The sequence below is a fragment of the Chenopodium album genome, chromosome 7 (assembly GCF_948465745.1).
Source record: "Chenopodium album chromosome 7, dcCheAlbu1.1, whole genome shotgun sequence".
NCBI lineage: Eukaryota > Viridiplantae > Streptophyta > Magnoliopsida > Caryophyllales > Amaranthaceae > Chenopodium > Chenopodium album.
Window position 1 is genome coordinate 18,585,901 of NC_137840.1, and position 24,584 is coordinate 18,610,484.

The 24,584-nt window shown below is 37.4% G+C and overlaps 1 non-coding gene across 1 annotated transcript; it reads left to right on the forward strand.

Annotated features, from left to right (window-relative positions):
• Positions 1 to 415: 415 nt before the first annotated feature.
• On the forward strand, positions 416 to 521 carry LOC145641329 (small nucleolar RNA R71). Its single transcript, XR_014115368.1, has one exon. It is a non-coding gene; the product is annotated as a small nucleolar RNA R71 (small nucleolar RNA).
• Positions 522 to 24,584: the final 24,063 nt, after the last annotated feature.

Sequence of the window (24,584 nt, forward strand, 5' to 3'; positions counted from 1 at the left end):
ACATAAATCACAAAACAAACATCCACTAGGCATGTTACTAGAAGAAGGAGGGGGATGAGAGTTAGAAGGAGTACCTCTCCCCTTAAATTGGGAGGAAAGACTTGGAGCTTGGGAAGAAGAATTCTACAATTTTTCCTTGATTGTACTCACTTCCTTCCCCAAGTTTGCCATTTGTGAGGTGAGATTGTTTATTGCATTTAAATGATCAACCGAGTACATTGAAGAGATACTCTTGCTAGTTGATTCTCTATCACCATCTTGCCAATCTCTATAGTACCTCACAACATCCTCAATGATGTTTACCGCTTCTTTTTCCTTCCTATTCATGATAAGACCTCCGGCTCCCCCGTCAAGGCATGACTTGCCTTGAGGATTTAGGCCTCCATAGAAAATTTGAATAATTTGATAGGTTAGAATTCCGTGGTGAGGACACTCCCTTTGGTACTCTTTATTTCTCTCCCACGCTTTATAGAGGCTCTCACTTGTTTGTTGTTTGAAACCTTGAATCAAAGCTCTTGCCTCCGTCATTTTCTTTTATTGATAGAAGCTAAGCGAGATAGAAATTCTTTTGTAACCTCGTCCCATGTCGTTAGAGAATTCGGCTTAACCTCCTTGTCTAGCCATTCCAAAGCACGCCCAATGTGAGAAAAGGGAAAGAGCTTGAGGCGGATGAATTCTTGGGAAACTCCGTTCACTTTGATAGTATTGCAATATTTTTCGAACTCCTTGAGATTATTTAGTGGGTTCTCATGCTTGGCCCCACTAAATTGTCGCCTCTCTATCAAAGTGATCATAGCCGGTTTGATTTCAAAATCATTTGTCGGTGTTGTAGGTGGAGCAATTCTACTCTCAAATCTATATGCACCGAGAATTTCCAATTCTTTTAATGCCACTCTCGGATTCTCTCCCATTCTTGCTTGTTCCTCTAGTTGTGGTTCTTCCTCACTTGAAATGCTAGAACTCAAAGACCGCCTAGCAACCCTTAATCTTGTAATAGCCCTCTCAATCTCCGGATTAAATGGCACTAGTGAATGACCACGTGCTCTATGCATACAACTTCAAGATGATTAGTAGCACGGCTACAAGTGTAGACTAAAAGAGAAAAATCTTTTTTTGTTTTTTTAGAATGAAATAGACTCAACAACTATAACAAAGCACCAACTTCATTCCTCGACAACGGCGCCATTTTGACAAGAGGAAAACTAGGTTGTTATCTAATCCTCTGTTGGTCAAACTAAATTTATAAACACTTAACAAACCTTATACAAGTATGCGGTAAGTTAAGGGTTGAACCCAAAGGAATGAATAGGAACTATGCTATAGTCTATTGTCCAGCTAAATCGAAGAGCATCAATTGTTGTGGTTGGTAACTAAAATGTCAAGAAGATAGACAAATCAAGGAATTCAATCAATATGCTAAACACTAGGGATATAGGTTCCACATGTAAGATCAATGATTATGCTAATTGATAGATCATTCAATTGATTTAAACATTAAAAGGGAAAAACAATAGTTGGAATCAAAGGAATCCAAAGGTTATCTTCTTTAAGCAAAGCTAGGGTTCACTATGAATGGCTAACAAGGAGAACCACAATCAAATTTAATCAATTAAACCACTTCTCAAATCAAGGGTTCATGTCATTGAAATTTACAATGCAATCTAGATTAATCTTATAGGTTGATCACTCCTAGTCTAATTAATTACATGCCCAACTATGTCAACTAATTTAATTGCAACAATTCAATCAATCAATGCTCATCAACTAGCAAAAATCATTAATCAATCATGCTTCCCCTTCTCCCTAGCAACTAATCTACTCACTAATCATGGTGAAATTGAAAGACAAAACAAATTCAATCACAAACATATTCATTTCAAGCTAAATCAAAAGGAAAATCAATCAATCTATAAATTCTCAAACCTAAATCAAACATTCAAGCATTAAAGAAAATTTTAATTGAAGTAAATTCAATGGAAATAAATCTCACAAACTTTCATTGATATGAAGAAGAAATCAAAACTTGATTGAAGCAATATTGTAATACAAATCAAAATCCAAGAATTTTAATCTCTACTTTCTCTCTAACTTCTCTCTAGTTTCTCTCTCTAAAATCTAAGCAAATGAAATATAATCTAAAAGTTAGACTTAAAAAGGAATTACAAGAGTATTTAAAGAATAAAAACTAATCAGCCGCACCCTCTCCAAGAATATCTCGCGGTCGCGGAGAAATGGATACGGAACCCATAACGAACTCCGCGGGAAATTAGGGCAAGACTCGCGCCCGCGGGTACTGTATCCCACGCCCGCGGGTAAGGGCACGGCAGATTCCCTATTCCCAAGTGTAAACAGGGGGTCGCAGTCTCTCCAAAGAAAGCGGTCTCTCCAAAATCTTCGGGCCCACGGCTAGACTGCGGCCAGGGCGCGGAGAGTTCCTGCAAAAAATCCTTAATTTGCTGCACTTTATCCACGCCCGCAACCCTTAGGACCCGCGCTCGCGGCATTTGGAAAATGTTGAGCGCACTCTCCGTGCCCTCTCCAAGCCCTCTTCAAGGAGCTTGCTTCTTCTTTGCTTAGCCCTTTTTGCTCTTCTTGACCCCTTTGCAAAGCTAACTCCTTAAGCACCTACAAAAGTAACTAAAGAGAGAAAATAGAAGAGAAAAAGATCCATATAAAAGGAAAACAAGAAGAAAACCACATAAAGGAAAGTAAAACACGAAGAAAAAAGAAATAGAGAATTTAAAGGAGAAAAGACTTAAATGATAAAAGAAAACCATGAAAAATAGGGTGAAAACATCTAAAAGACTACCCTATGAGTTCCATAAATAACATTCATGAATTATAACATCCTGGGCTGTCTCAATTATTGACTTGATGATGAAAGTAATTGGGTAACTTAGGCACGGAGGCTAAGCACTTCATACTTTGTGATGTGATGATGTTTTATTTCGATATGACAAAGTGTACTTCAATGTTGTGTTAAGATTTCATGACAAAAGGTTCCTAAGAGGAAGATTATTTGTCCAAGTATTTGTGATGTGTGTGAAAGTGACACTAAAGCTAGGCTGCAAAGACTAAGTGTATGGAAGTGTATATATATATATATATATATATATACATATATATATATATACATATATATATATATACATATATATATATATACATATATATATATATATATATATATATATGTATATATATATATATATATATATATATATATATATATATATATATATTTGAAAAGAGTCAAATAATGGTGACTCTTAGGCTAGGCAAGCTAATCACGTACGGATCAAGCGCCCAAGTATTGCTCTAAATGAATAGGGATGAGCATTGGAGATGCCTTAATATGATTATGTATGAATGTAAATATGAATGCAATTTTTATTATGGCTGCACCTCATTGTGATGTTACCTGCGTATCCGTTAGGAATCAGGCCAAACCTAGCTCTAGCCAAACCTTCCAAAAGTGTGTGTATACCTCAAAGAGGTCTTTTAAGGGTTGTAGCGTGGTTAGGCTAAAGGTTAAAGAAGAAGGGGATAAAGGCTCAAGACCCTAGATAATCCCCCAAGGTGTATGTGCGACCTTGCTTTTGAAATTTATAGATTTTTATGCTTGAGGTTTTTCATTTTTGGACTCTCTTTTTTTTATATTTTTGCTCTCCTTTTTTTTCTTTCTTTTTTTTTTGTGCTTTTGCATTTTTGTATTGTGATCCTTTTTTTATAAATGTGGGCAATCCCTATCATGCGGTCTATCACTCACTTGGCATTCATGTTTCTCAGGCACGGTACCTAGCACTCGATAAGAGACGCAATATGAGATGTGTTCTTATCAAAGATATATTCATATCAAAGACATTGGAACACTTGCCCTTTTGCACACTTTTATTGCTATTTTATTCTTTTGAAATTTTTATAAAATCATTAAAGCTTATATTCTTTTAAAATGTCTAGCGCCAGATGACAACATTGTTGCTAGGCACTAAACACTAGCATGTTGTGCCACATCCCAAACCTTTGCGCCATTGTTGGGACATTCGTCTAGGACTGTTTCCAGTATCTTACTCTAAAGGGACAAGCCTATTGTCATACTAAGTCAGGTTTGATCAATTTATTTAGACCTAATTATTTATATTAATTAATTAATTAAGCAAAATCCTTTAGTCATTAATTAGTTTATTTAGACTCATTCAATAGTCAAACAAACGGTTAGTGTAAAAACATATAGGTTATGCACAAGCAAGGAATGCACAAGTAGTCAAGTGAGCACAATATGATGCAATGCGTTTGCAGCCTAACTATGGCTCTAGTTCCTCTATAGTTCAAGGATATAGGTTATTCTAAGAGGCCCTGCAAGTTAAATTTGCTTCCACGGTTTGGTGAATTCATAAACTCGGATGTACACGTCGTTGCCAAGAGCGTTCGATTGGGTAGATGGAGCGTGAATCCCCAGAGGTTTATGACCATATGTAGAACACATATGGGTTCATAAAAGAGAAAAAAAAAACTCAATTAGGAAGTAAAACCGAGCAAACAGTACTAGAAGTGTTAGAAAAAAGAAGGTAGATTTCTAGCTCGGTATTTGAAAAAACTCGACGCGAGACTGTAGTGCCTGTCGCCAGACTATGACCCTGTCGCCAGTTATTGTCGCCAAGCGAGATAGCCATTGCATTGCGATGGCACTGTTTTCTCAAGGCCAGTTCCTACATGCCTTAGCAGCTTTCTGTTCTTTAATTATCTAGTTTTTCACAGCGTTATTTCGATTCTAGTTGTGAAAGATATTTTCCTAATTTCCTACGTGTAAAAATCATATGTTTTTTACGCATTACGGATGGTCTTTCCAATGCGGACCTTTTTATGCATTTGTCAATAATGTCGATCCAATTTACGCACATGACATACTTAGTACTTTTCGAGTCTCATCCACTCATTCTAAATTATTGCCAAAATACATTTCAGGAATTGAAATACAAATCTTCCCTAGTGGAGTCGCCAAAAAAATGTAGGAAATATTTCAAGCATCCCACACTTGAGCCCCATTGTGATCATACACTTAAACATGGTGGCATCCAAAGGGAAGGAAGCTAGAGTAAAAGAGTCACAAACAAGTTTTAGGAACTTGTAAACCATTCACAAGGTGAAGGTTACACCTCTTCACGATCCATGAGATCGCTAACTCCATAGTGGTCTTGAACCATGACTGGATATTCGGGGATGAAGGTACAAATCCAACCTAAAAGGGATTGAACCTACCCTAAAAACAGGCCTCTACTTTATTCATCTCATATTCATGTGTGCTTTCTAACTAACATATAATCAATAGGTTAACCCTAAACCTGTTTAATCTGTGTTGGTTGAATATTAATGCACAAGCAAACCTATTATTGGCGATAACTTGAATTATAATCATATTAGCCTAAACAAGATTATTAATTATTATATTAAGCACGATTACAAGTACAAATTCCATTTAAATATGCATAAAAGTCGTGACCAAGCAATAATATATATCAAGCAACATAATATTAACAACAATGATCATATCAATCATCATAATAACCATGTTAACAATAAAGGATAATATTAATTGCAAGATCATCGGCATGATACTAACATGTCACTAAATATTAAAGATTAAAGCTTTAACCCTAAAATGATACTAACATGATATTAAAAAATATAGGAAGCACCCTAAACATGATACTAGAAAGCATTAAAGAACATCCTAACATGATAATAGGAAGCATTAAAGAACATCCCACTAGTACAAAATTGGGCTTAAGTAACACCCATTGGTAACACTTTAAAAATATTAGGATGATTTGATTTTTACGTAACACTTATATAACATTGTCGAATTAAGTAACATTTTTTGTAACACATTAATAATATGTAACACTTTTTAGTAACACTTTGATATTAGGTATCACTTAGTTGTAACACTAAATTTGATGTTACTCGATCCTTTTATTTTCTAATTAAATACTTCCTCCGTTCTATTAATATTGCAACAAGGAGGAAATTATGCATCCCAAAACACATTTTATATGCTAAATATCTATAATTGTGTAAGAATAAAAATTATAAAAAGTTGATATTGTGAAAGTATTTTATGAGACGAATCCAACAAGATCCCACTTGACTATATTTTGCTTAACGTATAACTCATATTATATGGTCAAACAAGAGTTATAAATAGTGCAAAAAGTTCATTGTTGTAATATTAATAGAACGGAGGAAGTATTTATTTTCTTCTAATCTCATTGTAGAAAAAACTGATACGTGCCCTTTATTTTAATTTTTTAATATTTCATTCTAATTTATCTCCTCCTCTCATTCTTGCTCAAATATTTGTTCTCTCTGAATGAGTTTTGATTGTTTAATCCATCGAGTCACCTTCATCATCATCCTCTGAATCATCATCATCATCAATACCATCATCTAAATCACAATCAACATCATCAATCGAAAGTGAAGGAATCACAACATATGGTACTACTATGGTGTTCATTAATTCATTATTACATTAAGGTTAATGTTCATCTGCATAATTTCTCTCACCTATACATTCGTCTTCTTCGCTTTACTCTTCTCCAATCTCTATATTCCTCCTATTTTTGTTCCTTCTCAATGAAAATTCATTTCCACTAGTAAGTTTTCACTTCCCTCCCTCTTCTTTTTTCTCTAATTTAAGGTTTTCATGATGTTTGTTGTAGTGATTTTAGCTTTAATTTGTGTTTGAGTGTGTACAATTCTTCCTCAATTTTCTTTAATTAGGTTATCTTTTAGTTGCTAGGTATTTGCTAAAATCTAAAGTTGTAGTGATTTTAGCTTGATGTAGTCAGTTAATTATGTGTATAATTCATTCTCATGTTTAAAATTTCTCTAAATTTTTGTAATATAGATGTATACTACTAGTTAGAATTTGGATTGATGGTGAAATTGCTGAAATTAGTTTAACTATGTTTTTAGAAATTATGATATTGGGATTTTAGCTGTTGTGGAGTTTCAAATTGGCTTGATTTTTTCAATTGGGGTGGTGTTGGTGCTTATGGGAAGTTAAGTCCATGTTTTATTCACATTGTAAGCTGACTAAGTTCAATTCAAGGCTGATAAGTTTGGGTACATAAGTTCAATTGAAGACATACGAGTAGAGAAGTTAATTAACGGACAAGTTTATTCCGAAAAGGACCAATTCCGGGCTAATTAGTTAATATAAGCTCAAGAATTTTCTGTTAAAAAAAATCTAGGTTGAGTAACTTTTTCATTATTGAAAATCTAATTGGAAGGTTTAGGCAAATACTTGGTTGTGACAATTATCGCTGATGCATTTTAAACCTTGATTGTGTATAAATTAGCAATTTAAAGATGCATGCGATTGGATGGGAGTTTTAATATATATAACGGTTTGGGTGCCTGCTACTATGAAGTAATTGACAATAATATCTTATATTTTTTTTTTAGTCATTGGTTGTATATTGCTGCTTATTTGCATATCGAGACTGATAACTAGTTGAAACATTGGTTATATAGTATTAGTCAAAAGAAACTCTAATGATGACAAAATATATAAACTATTCTATTTGAAAGGTGCGTAAAACCTATCCATTAGTTGATTACATTGCATAAAGGTGTCCAGCAACTTGTCATTAACCTAGCTATTGTTTAAAAAGCTTATGAAAGTCATACTTATTTTAGGTACTACAAGAACTCAAGATACTCTGTGAGTAAGATACTCTGTGAGTAAAATAGTATATACTATTTTTTTTTTTTTTTGTAAAATCTTACATTAATTTAATTTCTTATCTAATTTTGTAGAATTTAGAGTATTATTGCTTTTATTTTGTCTATGTGTGGTCATTTATAAATATAATCAAGTCACTTCTGCATATTTTCTTAAACAAGTTATTATACAAAGTTGCTTATGCCATGATTGTGAATTAAATTGGGTTTTGAAGGAAGTTCATTAATGGTTATTGTCGAATTAACTCTACTTAATTGAATCAAAACAATATGATTGTAGTAGTATTCTTGGGATTGAATTCAATAAAAGTGAATTTATTTTGGTGAACTTTAAATACTCTTTATCAGATTGCAGTGACAGTATATAAAAACAAATCAAAGTAAGTTTTCTAAAAGAGTACTACGTATTATATAAAAAAAATCCTTGGGAGGAGGAATTAGGAAACTGCTATGGGAAGCCATGCTTTCAGCCTTTTACAATGTCCACGGTCAAGTTAGAGTGGGGTCAAGGATTTCAAATCTGGCTACTCTCTTTGGCTGACTTCTGTCTCCAATTCTCCATTAATAGAATTAGGGACTTAGGGGTAGGGCTTTGTACATCTATTTAAGACCTTCTCCAACAAGAAGCTACAATATAGATGTAACTGCCATTGTTGTTGTGTTGATTTGCATTTAATATATGCATTTTTTAGCCTTTTATTGTGTGGGATTTTATATCTTTTTTTCCTTTCTAACATTGCATTGCATTCATAGAATCTTTTTACTTTTAATTTAAATTACCTAGAGTAAGTATCTCTTTTTATATGTGAACATGATCTATATTGTACTTTTTTTATGAAAACAATGATGTAGAGAAGGGAGGAAATGTATCAGAAGCACAAGCGTCTCATCATAAAGACAGGAAGGGACCTCAAAACCATTAACGAATAAAACTAGCAAAGCTAAAAGGCGCACTTTACAGGAGGTGACAGGGGTGCCAAATCTACATAAAAGGTTCAGACTTTGTCATTCATGTGTGTGTGTATGTGTGTATGTGAGTTGGGGAAGGGGTTAGTCATTAGTTTGAATTATTATCAACTATCACGCTTAATGCAAATGTATGGATATACTATCAACAATTTGAGGAGCAACGAACAAACACAAAGTTTGATTGATCAGAGAATTAAGGTATGAGTGGCTAACCTATGCAGTGTGGAGACCTGGTGTTAGACCACCTATTCTTTCGGAATCATTGCTAAATCTAGGTTCCCTTCCGCTAATGCTAAAATGGGTCCAAGGATCAGATCAGGATACCTATTTTCCTAGACTTCTTGGTTTCAGGGTAAGTTAATGCTTTTATTCTTTATTGTTTTCTTATGTGATTTCGACAAACTATCATTGTAGTGATTTATTTTTCTATTTGAACTTGTGTTATTTTTTTTTGTAAGTTAGTGGTTAAATTTAGTTTTATACGATAGAGCACCTCTATTTTGCAAGTTGATTTGATTTGAGGTTTGATGTTATAGTGGCAGTTGAATACCCATGAGTTGTTGAATGTTCTGAGGGTCATTCTTATTTTCATTAGGACCCAAATTACAATTAGCTAACTATTGCAATACCCTATCTAGTAAGAATTTTTAAATTAATCTAGACTTTGTTTTAGGTGCAGTCAGGTGCTGATGGTCTCTTTTTTTGCTCAAGGTACTCGAATTTCCAGTTAGGTGCTCTTTCTTCATTCCTGTCTCTCTCATTTTTTCTTTTTTTTCTAATATTGAAATCTATGTGGAGAATACATTAATGCCTTGGAATCTTAGGGTGGTTGGCTTTTATGTGCTAGTTTTTAATCTTATTTAATTTGTACCCTTTCAACTATGACTCTACCATGATAACTTTTTTTTACATCTATTATGCAAATTTTCATGCAAAAATCTTCCTATTGTGTATATAACTCAAGACTCTCTGCCAATTTCCCACCACTATCACCATTTCTTTCCCTCTCAACATTCTGTCTTCTATATTGAGCTACAAGAATAATGGAGTTCAGAAATGAAATCAGAGCTAAAATTCATAATTGAATTCAGAGTTGAATTTCAAAACTAAAATCAAGACCTGAAATCAGAGTTGAAATTCAGAATTGAATTCAGAATTGAATTCAGAGCTGAATTTCAGAACTGAAGTCAGAGCTGGAATTCAGAACTGAATTTAGAGTTGAAATCAGAGCTGAAATTAAGAACTGAATTCAAAACTAAAATCAGAGCTGAAATTCAGAACTTAAATCAAAGCTGAAATTCAAAACTAAAATCAGAGTTGAAATTCATAACTAAATTCAAAGCTGAATTCAGAACTGAAATTTGCAAAGGGGGGTTTGTGTGTCGTATTGGCTTCATCTATTATACGTGTAGTGAGAATAATGATATCTTTTACTTTGATGCATATATTCAATACTCTGCTAGTTGTCTGACACTCAAAAAACCTATTTGTCATCAATGATGTTAGCCGACTAACTATCTTGTATGTTCTTTGTAAGAAACAAGATCCAGATGGTAGATTATGAGAAAGCTAGACAAACAAGGATAGAACAAAATAGAAGCAACTGGGGATATGTTCACTAAGGGGAAAGAGCAACAAACCAATAATTCTTGATGATTTCTTAAAGCCCTGTTGTAGACACCCATTTATGTCTCCCCAAAACCAAACCCAGTGATGAGTACCTTTCACGTCGAATCATAATCGAATGAAACGAAAGTGTGGAAAGGTCTAGTATTGCGGAAAGTTTTATTTCTTTTTTCTTCTCTCTGTTTTTGAAAACTTTATTTTTAAGAAAACAGTCAATCCAGTTTAGTTAGTCCATAATATGGGTTAAATAATGGTGTAGTCGGATGGGGCTTGCAAAGACCTTTCCAACGATATATTATAAGCCCAATTCCGATGAATATTGAGGAATTTATGGCCAATTTACTAACCTGGGCCCGGTTTGAGTTTTAAGTACGGCCCTATGATCTAGGGGAGGGCCTAATATAGTTTATCATTCCTAATGTAATTAGGAATGGTTTTAGTCTTCTAGAACATTCTAGAAGGTCTTGTCATTCTTAATTCAATTAGGACTCTTCAGAGTTTTTAATCGGATCAAATAGCATTTTCGATTGAAATTATATTATTTTATCTTCCAGTACGGTAAAATTATCAGATTTTCAAAAACACGTTAAAATCCGGTTTGGCGTCCAACCCCAGGCCTTGGCGCCTGGAATCAGGATTAGCGCCTGACGCCAGCATTGGCGCCTGGCGCTAGCCACTGGTCTTGGCGCCAATGAGCCAGGGCTGGCGCCACGGTGTTTCTTTGGTCTTCAGACTCTGTTTTGATAAATTATCTTTTTTGGATGATTTTCTCTATAAATATCGTATTAAAAACTCCGTTTTCAAGGGATCTACTCTCTAAAACAACAACGATTCACCAAGAATCATTAATTCTTCATTCATCAACTCTTTTCATTCACAAATCAGTCAAATAATTCTTTTCATTCATTCATCTCATTCATCTCTCTTTTCTTAATTCTCTTTCAAAATTCCGCATTCACAAGATCTTGATACACCTAGCCATATTCGAAGTTGTCTTCGCCCTAGACTTGAAAGGTTTTAATTTCTGAGGGTTTGGTCCCAAATCTCTCTTTCAATTATTTAATTTAGTTGCTTTGTTAATTGTTTTCCTTGAAGTTACTAACGTGTGTATTTTGTAATTAGAAAGAGGTACGAGGCATCCACGTAAGTACTTTAATTGATTTATTGATATTATGATGTAGAAATCATGCTTAGGTTGTTATTATGATTCTTAATGTTATGTTAGGGCGTTTTGATCTTCCTAGTATCATGTCTAGGGTATTCTCAATATTAAGTATGATTAAAAGTATGATGCTTCCTATGTTCTTTCAAATAGTAATTCATGTTAGTATCATGTTAGGGCTAAAGATTTGATCTTTATTGCTTAGTGACATGCTAGGGTTTGTTATTAACCTTGTTAGTATCATGCCTAGGATCTTGCTATGCCTTAACATGATTATTATAATTATGATTGATGAATTATTATTATTATTGTTAATAATATTTATTATGTTGCTTGATATACATTATTTTATATTGTTATTGCTTGATCACCTTTATGCATGCTTAAAGGGAATTTGTACTTGTCATCACGCTTAATAAGATAATAAATAATCTTTTTTGGGTTAATATGATTATAAATTCAAGTGATCGCCAATAATAGGTTTATTTGTGCATTAAATTCAACCAACATAGATTAAACAGGTTTAGGGTTAATCCTATTGATTGTATGTTAGTGAGAAAGCGCACATGAATACGAGCAGAATAAAGTAGAGGCCTATTATTAGGGCAGGTTTAATCTCTTTTAGGTTGGATTTTTACCTTCATCCCCGAACCCTATTTTGGTTTATGACCTTATGGAGTTGACGATCTCTTGGATCGTTAAGGGGTGTAACCTTCACCTCGTGAACGGTTTACAAGTTCCTTAAAAACTTGTTGGCGACTCTTTTGCTCTATCTTCTTCCCTTTTGGACGCCACCGTACTTTAGTGTATGATCACAGTGGGGTTCAAGCTAATGGGATTCTAAAGGCTTGAAATTATTCCCTACAGTTTTTGGCGACTCCACTGGGGAGGATTTCCATTTTAATTCCTGAATTTGTTTCGGCAATGATTTAGAATGAGTGGATGAGACTCGAAAAGTTCTAAGTATTTCATGTGCGTAATTTTGATTAACATTGTGTCATATGCATAAAAAGGTTCTCATTGGAAAGACCATCCGTAATGAGTCAAAAACATAAGAATTTTACACGTAGGAAATTTGAGAAAGGTCTTTCACAACTAGGACTGAAATAATACCGCGCGAAACTGCATGATTTTATTGAGCACAGAAAGCTGCTGAGGCATGTGAGAAGTAGCGTCAGGGGCCAGAGCTTGGCGCTAAACATTTAGCCGTAGCGCCAGATGCCAATATTGGCGCCAGGCGCTACAGTTAAAAGTTAGCGCCAGTCTCTGTTTGCTAGCGCCAATTTCCCCCAATACCGAGCCAGAAATATGCGTTCTAATTTCGACCGGTTTTTCGCGTTGTTTGCTCGATCCTGCTTCCTAATTGAATTTTTTCTCACTTTTCTGAAACCCATATGTGTTCTACATATGGACATAACCCTCTGGGAATTCATGCTCTATCTACCCGATTGAAAGCTCCTGGCAACAAAGGGTACATCTGAGATGTTGAATTCACCAAACCATGGAAGCGAGTTTTTCTAAAAAATTCGCGGTGTTCTATCCACACGCGTTAACCCTACACGGTTAGGCTTCTACGCGGTGCAGCTGAACAATTAACCATGGACCCTGTTTGACTGAACCATATCCCGAACTTTAGAGAACTAGAGCCATGGTTAGGTTGCGAATTCATTGCATCATATTGTGCCTACTTGACTAATTGTGCATTATTTGTTGTGCATCTTATGCTCCTCTTAACCGTTTGTTGATTTGTGTTGAGATTATAATTAATGACTTAAAGAAATTTGCCTAATTAATTAATTAATTAAATAATTCGAGTTAATAAAGTCTTTTTTTTCTTTTCTTTTAGTCGGAATTGACCTAGTACGACTTTAGGCATACCCTAATTGACTAATAATATCGAAAACAGTCCCAGACCGAGGCTCCAATATTGGTGCCAAAATCTGAGCTGTAGCGCCACTTTATGGTGCGTAGCGCCAGACATTTACTAAAAAGTCTGGCGCCAATCACCATATTGTGACGTCAGTTCTGTCGCTTGGGCGACAGTTCGAATTATTTGTCGAGTCATCACCTACGGTCTATTTAGTCAATTTTCTGTTTAACTCGACTAATTTTGCTGTTATAATGCTCAATTAAACTAATATTCAAGTTTAGGCACTAAGTCCCATGGTCTTACGCAAGAGTCTAAGCATGTCACTTTCACTTAATACACACACCAATACACATGTTTTGACCATGATTAAGAGAGTCTTGTGTGAGCGCGTCATTTTCCGTCATTTTTTTTTAGGGGGGTAAGTCGGATATTAATCCTCCAATACTTAAGTTCCCTAAACACATATACATTATTGCTCCCTAAAACCCTAAACACATACATTATTGCTCCCTAAAAATATGCATACTTTTTTTTTAAATAAAAAAAAAACCATAAAGTCAAATTGATTCGAGTCAAGTAATTAAAACGCAAATTGACTTAATTTACAGCGCGTGGTCAAGAAAAGAAGGACGATTAATCAAAGATAATATCTTCGTACAAGTCCAACTTTTCGACAAACCTATACCCCGCAAGAGGAAAGCAAGAGTCATAATGGCAACTCAGGAAGAAGTCAACGATCTCAAGAATCAACTGGCTACTGTAACTGAGACACTGAAGCTTCTCGCACTTAAGATCGAGGATCCCGCGAAGCAACAACAAATGGACCTCATGCAAGAAAGCCTAAGCAAGTTGTCCAGCGACTACAAGTTTCAAGAACTCACATCCCAAGGGGTCTCGGTGGATAAAGATCTTCGTCCGCAGAAGTTCAGTGCCAACGACATCCCAAAGTTTAGGGCAATCGACAACCCATACTTCCATCTAAGAGCATTTGAAACAATAATGAGTATCAAGGGTATCGATAAGAAAGTTTTCCCTTCTCTGTTCTCGCTATCTCTCGAGACCGTTTGCCAACAATGGTTCTTTTCTCTTGAAAAGGAAAAGACCTCTACCTGGGAATCCATAGCAAACGCTTTCGTTGATAGGTATAAATGCAACGTTCAAGTCGAAACTGACCATAGAGAACTTGAAATCCTCAAGCAGAAGGAGAATGAAGGCTTCACATCTTTCTTTAACAAGTGGAGAGAAACCTCAGCTAAAATGATTGAGGTACCAAGTGAAAAAGAGTTCGTGAGACTGTTCATTAAAAACCTCCAAGAAAAATATTCAAAACATCTTAAATATCAAAATAACCTTCATACCTTTAAGGTTGTTTATGATATTGGGATTAATATTGAAGATGACTTGGCTAAATCCAAAGCTGCCAACAATAACTCCAACAGTGGCTGGAAAGGAAAGAAGAACGACAATCCTTCTTATTCCAAAACTGCCCACTCAAATAATGTTAGCGCCTTTAACTTAGGAGAAGTCCTCGCCATGAACAATCAAGGACAAAAGAAACCGTTTAGGAGAAACTTCACTCCTATTGGCATGAGTTATGACACCGCGTTTGATCGACTAAACGTAAAAGGTCTTATAACTCCCATTGGACCATTTGGAGATCCACTAGTCGAGAAGAGGTCGCCTAATTGGAACCCCAATGGACATTGCAAATATCATCAAGGTAGGGGCCATTCTACTGAAAGCTGTTGGAAGCTTAAGGAAGCTATCCAAGACCTAATTGACAGTAACAAGCTGCCGTTGCCCCCTGCTAGTAAGAAACCGAGTATTGACAATGCACCTCTAGCCCACACATTGGCTAACTCCGATGAAGAAAGCGAAATTGACCCCTCATCTCTCATTAAGCCTGTCAAAGCAACCAATGTCGAAGAGGAAGAAGAAGAGACCTTTTTCGATGTCAAAGATAATCTTCCAGAACCAGCAAATGAGGTAGAGATGCGAGTGCTCGCACTGTATCTTAAAATTTTGAACGAACTTCACAAGCAATATGATGAAGAACCTAAGAGAGAATTCACGCCAGCAAAAACGACTTATGAGGCAAAATACCGTCCCTTACAAGTCACCGAAAGACCTAAGAAGAGCAATAAAGTTTACACTCCAATTGGGATTCCGTATGCACAAATGTTTGAAATGCTCTCCGAGAGTGGCAAGGTCAAACCTCTCGAACCGAGACCATTTGAATCATTAAAAAGGACGAATAGATATTACTGTCAATACCATCAGTCAGGAGGACACACTCTAGAAAACTGCTTCAAGTTCAAGGACTTGGTGCAGAAAATGATTGATAGAAAAGAATTATTCCAAGTTCAACAAGAAGAGGACATAAACGTTAATGGAGTATGGGACAGTGATGAAGAAGATGTCTATCTAAAAGACATAGTGGGACCTTCACTTTCTGTATCATACACCACGGACGACATTTGGGCTGAAGAAGATTCATCAATAGATGTCCTCACAAGATCCGGGAGGATGCAACCTCCCGTTTCGACACAACCTATGCCTACTGTACAGCAAGTTCCTATACCTATCATCGAAGACAATGACATCGTTAAACAATTCAAGAAGACAAAAGTTGAGATGAACGTATGGAAGCTTCTGGCAACATCTCGAGAACATAGGTTGGCCGTGATGAATGCCTTGGACAAAATCGGGATAGATTCTGACACCACTCCTGAGGGACTAGTTAACTTCCTCACGAGTGACCTCCCTAGTCTGATTAACCTAATCACTTTCTCTGATAAAGATTTACCCCCGGAAGGTGATAAACATTATAAGGCATTAAACCTCACGGTAGTCTGCAAAAAGATGAATGTTCCCATGACTCTTGTAGACAATGGATCGGCTATTAATGTCTGTCCACTTAGGACTGCAAGGATGCTTGGCATAAAGGATGAGGATTTAACTCCGTCCACACAAGGAATAAGAGCTTACGATAATACTCGACGTCAAGCTCTTGGCAAAATAACCCTAAATGTGACGGCAGGAGCAATAGAACATGCTACTACTTTTCAAGTGGTAGACATCAAAGCTTCATTCAATCTGTTGTTAGGACGCCCTTGGCTCCATGATCTAAAAGCCGTCCCTTCATCTCTCCACCAACAAGTGAAAGCCATAGTTGGAGGAATCCCCATCACTATTGTTGCTTCGCCTATGAGGATCAAATCAATAGATAATCCAATCATTAACGTAGAACACGACGAAGATGATGAAGACCTATGGGGCTTTAACGAAGAAGTCTCCTTGATCCAAGAGGATGAAAGGACATCTCTTTGTCACGACCCCGATTCTAATATGATTATCAACACTATGCTAAAGAAGCAAGGACACTTCTCTGGGATGACCTTAGGAAAGAAGAAGGAGATAGCAAAATCAATAGAGTCACCTGGCCTCCCTAAAGTAGATACCTTCGGACTTGGTTTCGAACCGACTTAGGAAGATCTCAAGCGAGCCCAGGACAAATTGAAAGCACGTAGGGACGCTCGCATTCAAAAGAAAGCAATTCCAATGGAACAGTACCCTCTTGCACTTAATGGTCAGTTCATAAAAGAAGGAGAAGACTATCCATGCCATGAATTTCCCAAACCTTTTGTTGTAAATGGCATACGACAACCAGGGTTCGAGAATTTCTTGGATTGCTACTTCACTGACCAAATCCCAACTCCCGTCCATAAGGAGAAAGCACCCCCATGCTTTGACTTTAACGTCATGGGATTACTGTTTGGGCGAGAGAAGAATGAGTCAGTTTATGAGGAAGACAACTCTTCACTCATTCAAACGGTTCTACAAAGTGAAAACTTTGACCCCTCAAAGTTAATTACTCCAGCCGAAGGATCGCTGCAAGGGTGGCGCAAGACTATCAAAGTGACTACTCCGAGTGGAAGGAAGATATCGATCACGACGGGGCAAGGGCCGATGTTTGAAGAATCGTCAGAGTTAGAGTCAGAATCTGAGTCAGAGTCTTTCCCCGTAGAATCTTCTAGGTCTTTAGCTATAATGTCTCCCCTTCCTGTTTCTTCTCCTAGGATAGTTAGTAATCCAGTCCCTGAGGACATATCACTTTTTGATGTAATGATCTCAGAGTATAATAATATTGCCCATTCTTCTTACTTTCCGTGTTCTTCCCTAACCCAAGATAATGAACATTGCTTAGCTAACGATGAAAAAGATAAAGAAATTGTTAAAGCAATGGAAACACTGGAAAAGAAAACACCGATAATTGAAGAGACTGAAACAGTTGACATCTCAAACAATTCAACTCTTAAAAGAGAAGTTAAAATCGGATTAACATTGAATAAACAAGAAAGAACCGATTTAATTAACTTGCTTAAGGAATTTATCGATGTTTTTGCTTGGTCATATGAAGATATGCCAGGCATTAGCAGAGAAATAGCTCAACACACTATACCACTAATTCAAGGAATGAAACCTGTAAAACAAAAGTTACGTCGAATGAAACCTGACGTAGCACTTAAAATAAAAGAAGAAGTTCAAAAACAAATAATTGCAGGTTTCATCAAGGTATCCAAATACCCCGAATGGGTCGCCAATGTCGTCCCAGTTCCAAAGAAAGACGGAAGGGTAAGGATGTGTGTCGACTATCGAGATCTAAATAAGGCAAGTCCAAAGGACGACTTCCCTTTGCCACACATCGACATTCTGGTAGATAACACAGGAAATCACGCGCTTCTCTCATTCATGGACGGATACGTAAGGTACAATCAGATTCTCATGGCGGAAGAAGACATGGAGAAAACAACCTTCATTACACCATGGGGCACTTACTGTTACACGGTAATGCCATTTGGGTTGAAAAACGCAGGTGCTACTTACCAACGTGCAGCAACTGCCTTACTCCATGACATGATGCACCAAGAAGTTAAAGTATATGTCGACGACATGATTGTGAAATCAAAAGACCGTCCGGGCCATCAAATAGCCTTAAGAAAGTTTTTCGAAAGGTTAAGAAAGTACAATATGAGGTTGAATCCATCAAAATGTGCTTTTAGAGTCACCTCGGGCAAGCTCTTGGGGTACGTCATAAGCTCTAGAGGAATAGAGATAGATCCAACCAAGATTAAAGCAATCATGTCGATGTCATTGCCCAAGATCGAGAAACAGATTCGAGGATTCATCGGCCGGTTGCAATACATAAGTAGGTTCATATCCAAACTGACAACGATATGTGAACCAATATTTAAGAAGCTCAAGAAGAACGTACCAGTAATATGGGATGATGAGTGTCAAAAAGCCTTTGACCGGATCAAAGCCTATCTCGCAAATCCTCCCGTATTAGCGCCAGCACTTCCCGGAATACCCCTTAGGTTATATTTGACAGTTACCAAAGAGACAATGGGAGCCATGCTAGCACAAGAGGTGGAAAACAAAGAGAATGCAATCTATTACTTAAGTAAGAAGATGCTCGAATACGAAACACGCTATACACCACTCGAGAAATTGTGCCTCGCTTTGGTGTGGGCCACAACTAAGTTGAGACACTACATGTTGGTGCATACCGTTTTCGTAGTATCCCGATTGGATCCACTCAAATACTTGTTCGAGAAATCAACGCTTAATGGACGTATTTCAAGATGGATAGTCAACTTAGCCCAATTCGATGTGCGGTTTATGCCACAAAAAGCCATTAAAGGATCTGTGGTGTCAGACTTTCTGGTAGATTTTCCAATAGAAGACTCGACACCAATACAGGATAATGAATTTCCAGATGAAGATTTGATGGTCACCGAAGATGATACTTGGACCTTGTATTTCGATGGAGCCTCAAACCAAAAGGGATGTTGTGTCGGAGTGCTACTAGTATCACCTAAGGAAGAACATGTCCCAATCTCAATAAAGCTCAATTTTGACGTTACCAACAATGCTGCTGAATATGAAGCATGTGTGGTAGGCCTTGAAAAAGCTCTGGCATTGGGAGTTAAGAAGTTAAGGATATTCGGAGATTCCTCTCTGATTATCAATCAAATATCTAAAAGGTGGAAAGTAAGGAGCGAAAGCCTAGCCTCGTACCAAACTTATCTGGAAACTCTTACCGATCAGTAAGAGAAGGTGGAATATACATATCTACCTAGAGAAGAAAACCAATTTGCTGATGCCTTGGCAAGATTAGCCTTAATGGTTAGGATTCCCACGGATATCGAGCAAATGCCTCTAACTATTGAAAAAAGGCACAAACCAGCATACATACAGGCTATAGAAGACAACGATCCAGTCCAAGACGAAGATGAAGGACAAGAAGAAGAACCATGGTACACAGACATTCTCAATTATGTCACCAATGGAGAATACCCTCCTCATGCTGATAAAAGAGCAAAACGAACCTTGAGACTTTTGGCTTCTCAATATGTACTCATAGACAATGAGCTACATAAAAGGGTACCTAAAGGTCGAGCTCTCCTATGTGTAGGGAAGGTGGATGCATAAAGAATAATGAGAATGGTCCACGAAGGAATCTGTGGAACTCATGTAAATGGCAAAATGTTAGTCCAAAAAATAATGCGCGAAGGGGATTATTGGACCACCATGCATAGGGACTGCCATCAATATGTGAAAAGATGCCCTAAGTGTCAAATTTATGCTAATTTACGACACGTTCCTCCATCTTTACTCTACACCTACACATCACCTTGGCCATTCTCTACATGGGGAATTGACATAATTGGCAAGATCACTCCTCCAAGGACAGGAGGCCATGAATTTATTCTAGTGGCAATTGATTACTTTACAAAATGGGTTGAAGCGCAATCATACGCTAAACTCACCGCAAAACATGTAGCACTCTTTATCGAGAGAAATATCATTTGTAGATATGGAGTCCCACATGAAATGATAAGTGACAATGGAACTCACTTTCAAGCCGAATGTGAAGATCTGTTACATAAATATGGTATCCAACATCATCATCCGTCCCCTTACAGACCTCAAGCAAACGGAGCAGTCGAGGCAGCTAATAAGAATTTGAAGACTATCATAGAGAAAATGACAGAAAATTATAAGGATTGGCCTGACAAGCTTCACTTTGCATTGTGGGGTTATCGCACGTCAATCCGTACGTCAACAGGACATACACCCTTTTCTTTGGTATATGGAATGGATGTCGTACAACCTGTCAAACTAGAAATACCCTCTCTACGTATTGCGCTAGAGAGTAAACTCGATGAAGTCGAATGGACTAGGGCACGATATGAAGAATTGATCCTACTCGACGAAAAGCGACTAGAAACTCTACACCACACTCTGTGCTATCAAACTCGTATGGCTAGACATTTTAATAAGAAGGTCAAGACAAGAAATATCAAAGTAGGGGATTTGGTATTAAAAGCGTTAAGAAAAAATGTTTTAGATCCAAGGGGAAAGTTTAGACCTAATTGGTCTGGCCCCTACATTGTCAAAACAATCCTGTCAGGTGGTGCAGCAAAATTAACTGATATGGACGGCAATGAATTCTCAAACATGACCAATCTTGACCAACTTAAAACATACTACCCATAATTACTTGAGTAGAACACTTAAGAGAGCTACGTTTGGCCTGATTCCTTAGGAAAGGATACGTAGGCAACCCATCACGGGTGCGGCCACTTTATTATTCGACATCTTCGCGTTCCAGAATCAGCTAGAAGTCAACAAAAGTCGGACTACTGGCGTCGCAAAACAGAGCCTGGCGCCAGCAATTGGTGATTAGCGCCAGCCGATGATATTGGCGCCTGGCGCTAGACCTTAATAGCTGGCGCCAATCTGCAATTTCTGGCGCTAGCTCGACATTAAAAATCTGGGCGAATTTCGGTGTTTTTCGGAAATTTTTCGACTTCCGTACTCGAAGAATTTGCGGAAAATTAATTTTTTTTGGTTTTTCATTGCTTTAATAAAATAAATTTAAAGTGACAATTTAATTGAAAGCTGAAATTTCATTAATGAAATAAAATTACATTGTTAATGGAATTCAAATAAAGCTGAAATAAATTGACTTTAAATAAAACTAAACAAATCTAATAAATCTAAAGCTAAGCAATGTTCTAATCTTTCTTTTCCTTCTTTACTCTTTTCCAATTCTTTTCTGCCTCTTCCTCTTCATCCATTACTTTAGCTAGTAGGCATCCTTTAGAGGACCTACATTCAATTTTAGAATAGATTGTTTCTCCCTCAGCTAGCACCCCATGCTTCTTTTCCACCCAAGTCTTTTTGTCTGTAGATTTCCTTTTTCCCTTGTCTTTGATAATACTCTTTTTCTTAGGCATTGTAGGTGTTTTGAACTCAATCCTTGCACCTAAGCATTCCTTGCCCGGTGTCACCCTGTCACCTAGACGATTCTTCACATCAGTTCTACCTTGATCAGTTGAAGACTTCTTCAGCAACCACATCTTTACATCATTAGGTAAAGAAAGAGGAACCTTTTGGGTAATTACTTCCCATAAAGGTCTAGCGCTCCAATAAGTGTCAAATCTATCTACTTCTTGGGATATAGGATACTCATAGGGAGGACGAAGATCCCCGGAAGGAATATTTTGGAGCAAGCCATATTGTCTCTTTACCCAGCAGGGATAATAATATGTCACGCGAGACAAGCTTGGGAGACGGCAGAAAGATTGCTTGTTGACACCAACCATCCTTTTTATTTTCCACCATGGGACGACCCACTTGATAGCAAAATCACGTGATTCAAAGACCTTCCTCCACCCATGGCGCCTAATGTTGGGAATGCGTTTCTTCCTCCTCACAAAGCAAGTGGGCGTATAATTTTCAATGTCGTCCGGAGGGCTAATTAATCCTAGCCTCTCCATTAACCACATCTGTAAAAATTTGATATGCAAATAAATTAATATTACAATACAAAAATATATTTTTTAATTTCTGTAATTAAAAATATTATTTTTCTACCTGTAATAAAATTGGAGAGTCGCAAAGAGATGCTTTTGGGTCCCTTTTCAATTCATCTAGACTAAGCATAGTCTCTCCAACTATCAATGGCATTGGATTTCTCCCTGATTCAATCTGTTCTAGCACAGTGGTTATAATTGATTGTCCATCATTAATTTTACCACTACTAAGACAATATTGATAAAGCATACATAATAAAAATGCTCTTCTTCTATATATGTGACAAGATTCAGAAAGTGGTTTATCAAAATAGTAGCGTGCGAATTCTTTCAAGTTCACTACATTGCCGTCCACTATCTTTGATAAATCCCTTTCCTTCAAGTTAAAAAAGCGCTCAAAATCCTTATAGTAATATGCATCTACTCTAGGGATTACTACCAGGTCTATTGCAGGGAAGCCTAAAATAGCACCAAATTCCTCTGGCAAAAGGCTAATTTCATCATACCCTATTCTAAAACAATGTGTTTCAATATTCCAATATTCTAAAGCGACATGTATGAAGTCTATGTCTAGATCTACCCCTTTAATGCCAAAAATTCCCCCCAAGTGAAATACATCTAATTCTTTTCTTTCTTTAGCATTAAGAGATCGACACCATTCATGAGAATATTGGGTGAAGGTTTAAGTAGCTAAAGACATGATGATATTAGTCTTTCTAAAGAGAAGAATTTTTTTCGATGAAATTATGAGAAGAATCGGCTGCGCAGGGGGTTATTTATGCACAAATTGCGAGGAATTTCAATCTGACTGGAATACGGAGTTAGCGTCAATTGGCGTCACTCACCAAGAATTGGCGTCACCCATCAGCCTTTGGCGCCACACGCTAGGTGCAGCGCCTGGCACCACGCGCCACAGGCTGGCGCCAGCAGGCGCCAAATCAGCGGAAGCCGCGCGTGCTCATTTGCGTTTTGATATTAAAACTGGAGTCGGTTTAATGACTTTATGGCCCCGTTTTTTTTTTTTTTTACATATTTTTCTATCCTTAATTAACTAATTAAGTATAACAATTATTTTTAGTTAATTTTATTTCTTTTTGAATTATATTAATTTTCAATTATCAGCTTTTTTCTCCTTTTTATTTTTCCCCTTTTTATTTTCTTTTTAGGGGAGAGAGTCGGATAATACCCTCCATCAATAATAAAAATGACGGAATTTTTGCGCAAAATTAAATTGTTATCACACTTGCACACACTAACATACATAATAATAATGAATTTACAGTAACGTAAAGTACAAAGTGTTTGAATAATGAGTACAAAAGGCAAAGTTCTACAAAAAGTCAAAATAAAATACATATACAGAAGCAAACTACGGCGCCGGAGGCCGTAGGCCCATCATGCCATAAAATTGCGCCGTCCGAGGAGTCACTTCTCCACCAGCTCCGGCCTCAACACCAGCTCCAGCCTCCATAGGAGGAGGGAAACTCAAGACAGGACCGCTCCAGCCAAGATCCATGTGAGGCTGAGACCGTGGAGGCTGCTGCGATGGCGAGCCAACCTCGTACATCCCACCACCTCTGAAAGCTGAGGTAGCCTCTCCTATTGGTGCAGCAGGAGCACCCTCAGAAGAAGACCCTGAGCCCTCAGCAACATCGGCTCGAGCATCCTCAGAACGACCACCTCTACCTCCAGACAAAGTGCGACGACGTCTAGAGCTAGACCTCGCCGGATCTCTCCGCCCCTCAGGCCTCGTACGGGTGTGAGAAGCGATCGGCTGACCCTGCAAAAAAAGAATTAAATCAGAAACAAGGTAAAACTGAAGCCATAATACAGAAATAATAAGTGAAGAAAAGTTACCTCTCGAACGACGTCGTCTCGACGACAGGTAGCTGTGTTCCTCATCCGAACGAGTTGGCTCCGGAAGGCATCTATACATCGTGCCATAGCCGAAACCACCTCACGTGGGAACTGTCAATAAAAATAAGTCAGTAAAAATGCATGATAACTGAATACAAGATTCTGAAATAAAGCTAGACTTACACTAGTCTGGTGACGAGGAATCGACCGCTCCACGAAGCGCTCACCCTTGGGAGCCGGAGAAATCATCTCCTCGATCGGCCCATATGTCCCCTGGTAGTGGATGGATATACGGGGTGGCTCAAACTCAGTGGGACCATCCTGATAAAACAGAAAAAGATCAGTAAGATATTACTTGGGGGGCTACTTAGCGAAAAATAAAAAGCTAAGGATCTTACCCTCACATCCTCAGCCGGTACAGGGGCTGGAGCCAACAAAAGAAAGTAGCTCCTCAGTATAGCTCCGT